Genomic DNA, 3,510 nt, shown 5'->3' with positions numbered 1-3,510 from the left:
GCAGTAATAGTAGTTGTATTTGTAGTTGCAGTAGTAGTAGTAGTAGTGTTGCTTTATTATTGTTATATATATATATATATATATATATATATATATATATATATATATATATATATATATATATATATATAAATTGTCTGATAACACATCATATCAATATATTTGTAATGCATTTCTAGCCTTGATAGCTTTCATTTGTATTGCTTGCTATACTTGTTTGTTGTTAAGAAACATCCCTTAGTGTTGCCAAATATTTGAATTTGTTTCCAAATTTTCTTTAAGTTCTTTATTTCGACATACATCCTCTCATTGCACTGACAACACATTGATGTTTAATTGAGTTTTTTATTTAAACTCTCAACAAAACCGATTTTCCAAAGTATACGATGAAAGCTCATAGACAAAATAAAAGTGAAAAAAGGCAATAAATCTAAAATACGTGTTTATGATATGAAATGTGCTCTGTTAGATTGGGTTAATATGATGCACCCAGTAAATAGTAACACAAAATGAGTTATTTGATGTACTAAAAAAAAAATCAAATCATCCCTGAATTAACATCCATGCCAAAGTCTTTCTAATTTACAGAAGCCTGGCATGTAGCATCTCTCTGGTGTTGGAAGACAAGCTCGTGGAAAAACCCTACAGTCCGTGACGTTACCGCTGTGCCACCAGGACGCAGCATATTGTGCAGACAGTACAAAAAAATGATCACAGGATAAAAAATGCACTGTAATGTTGAAGTACCTTGTGAATTAGCGTAGTTCAGTTGCCTGAATTCAGGTGGAGTTGCATATCGAAACAAAACTAAAGGAAAGTTCAACAAGTCTCCATCAACCAAGGCAGCTCCAACAGCACCTCCCAGCTGAAATGGAGATTCTGATGTTTTACTCTGCCTGTTTGTGCTGGTCAGCACATAATGCAGTTCAGGGAAAGAGGTTTTTATGTTCGCGTTCTGAACTCAGTGGTGGGTCAAGTGCCCACTCACCACCGTGGTTCCGGCGGCACGGTCAGCCCATATACCAGGAAGAAAATAAAATAAATCAAATCAACATCCAGTGAAATAAAGAAACTTCAGGAAAATCCATTAAACACAACTTGCAGAAAAAATGAACTGTTATAACAGAGTAGAAGTTTAAGTTTGAAAATAAGTCAACCACCTTTCCTCCAGTAAATGACATAAAAGAAGATATACGCGATGCAAGAAAGGTCTACTCATAAAAAGCGTGAAAAGGTTTCAGAGAGGATGAAATGTTACAGTGATGAGCTGATGCTTTCTTAGCTCTTAGTTCTAAAAAGCTGTGCAGAATTTATACGTGCTGTGTCTGCTGTGTTCTGCTTTCCTGAGTCCCGGCAGGGTCCTGCAGTGGAGTTGTTTCAGATGGTTCGCTTGTCTGTGAAGAGAACAGTTTGATGATGATGATGATGATGATGATATCTATATGTTCTCCTGTGCAGAGCTGTGCTACACTGATGTAGATGTTACCGATGTTTAATGTATAAGACAAGTGTTTGCCACCTCATTAGTCAAAATCTGGAGTAGCCGTATTAAGGTTTGGGTCAGCGTTTCTCTCTGGTCTGCTCAGCTGAGCAGTTTATCACAGAGCTTTGCTGAGTATTGATTACAGTGTGATCAGACTGATTGGGTACTGTCGTATATCTGTAGTTTATCTATGAATAAATTGACGTGTATTTGTCTGCCGTCTCCTGCTTACCTATGGCTCATCAGTGCCCTGATTGATTGATTACAGTGTGATCAGACTCTCATAGCTGATTTGTTACTGTTAGTTTATCTGTAGTTTATCAATGAACAGTGTGATGATGGAATCATTTACATGTGCAGGTGTCTACTGTCCAGGGTTTTGCTCCGTCCGAGCAGCACCTTACATCGGAATCGTTTCAAGCCCATCCCTCGTCTGTGAAGAGAACAGTTTGAGCATAAGGATGTGTAGTTGTGCTGCACTACATTAATGTAGATGTTAACTGGGTTTGTCTAATGTAAGAACCAGTGTTTACAGCCTCACTAAACAAAACAACGAAGACCAGCATTATGATTTCAGAGTAGTTCGGCACAATGAGCTTTACAGTGGGATCAGACTCTCACAGCTGATTTGTTACTGTGTCTGTGAACAGAGTGTGATGATGGCTAAACATGTGTAGGTGTCTGCTGTCTCCTGCTTACCTGTGCCCCAGCATTTCTGTCATCTCTCTGTGAAGAGAATAGTTTAATCAAATGATATCCATTTGTTCATCACTGCAGATTAAAACACAGCTAGGACGGAGAACTGACCTGTGGATTGGGTGCTACACAGCATTGATTCGAGATGTATTCACGAAGCAGTATTATAGCAGAGCATAAGAGAATGAGACCAAACCCTACGCCCTGGAACAAGATAACACAGATCTGCAGTGAGGATTTCTGAATAAAATACTCATAAACGCACACAATCATCTGACCAATTAGACCAATTAATGATTCCTATTAATGGGAAATTGTTTGATAGTGGAAGTCTATGGGATCCACCTGTAGACCAACTGACCATTTCCTTCAGTTTATTCATTGAACTCATAGCTGCCTTTTAGACTTCAGAACAGTTAAAGCTACAGACATGGTACACACATCAAAACACTCAGCAGACCCTTCCCTCAGACAGCGTGATGTCACCTAGCTGCATGAATCCAATAGGACACAAAATTAATAATAAAAATAGTCACATATTTGACTTACGACCCCTAACCCCAACCAGCCCTCCCAAACACCACCCCCCCCCAATTCAAGGAAACCTCATCATACAGCTAGAACATTTCACATTATGATCAACTCCATCTGACTCTAAACAGCTTACCTTAGACCAGACATACGCTCTCTTTGCTGTCATCTGTTCAGAGGTCAGTGTTCGGTTTTTCTCACACCATTCCCACGGAGGCAGTGGACTGCTGTCACACACACACACACACACACAATATACATACACACACAATATACATACACACACACACACACAATATACACACACACACACACAATATACACACACACACACACACACACACACACACACAACATATACACGCACACAATATACACACACACGCACACACACAATATACACACACACACACACACACAATATACACACGTACACGCACGCACACAATATACACACGTACACGCACGCACACAATATACACACACACGCACGCACACAATATACACACACACGCACGCACACAATATACACACACGCACACAATATACACACACACGCACACAATATACACACACACACAATATACATACACACACTATACACACACACACCCACACACACACACACACACATTAGTGTGTATACTAATGGTTGAGCCTCTCAATTCCAACCAAGGAACCAGTGTAAATGTGTAAAGCTGCTAGAATCGAATTGGGTGTAAACTCTAGGCAGATGAGTTTATCGCTGTTGTATGCTGCCCTTTTGTTGTGTAATAACTAATTCTACTTTCTTTACGAAA

General features: G+C 39.4%; 1 long non-coding RNA gene across 1 annotated transcript; it reads right to left on the bottom strand.

The window, feature by feature from the left end:
• Positions 1-325: 325 nt before the first annotated feature.
• On the bottom strand, positions 326-3,029 carry LOC108414639. The gene is made up of 5 exons (XR_005131594.1): positions 2,847-3,029; positions 2,291-2,383; positions 2,183-2,209; positions 1,836-1,916; positions 326-1,394 (listed from the first exon to the last, which is right to left on the bottom strand). It is a non-coding gene; the product is annotated as an uncharacterized LOC108414639 (long non-coding RNA).
• Between the last annotated feature and the right edge of the window lie 481 nt (positions 3,030-3,510).

The sequence above is a fragment of the Pygocentrus nattereri genome, chromosome 16 (assembly GCF_015220715.1).
Source record: "Pygocentrus nattereri isolate fPygNat1 chromosome 16, fPygNat1.pri, whole genome shotgun sequence".
In the NCBI taxonomy this organism is placed as follows: Eukaryota; Metazoa; Chordata; class Actinopteri; order Characiformes; family Serrasalmidae; genus Pygocentrus; species Pygocentrus nattereri.
This window is presented reverse-complemented; position numbering and strand designations above follow the sequence as displayed.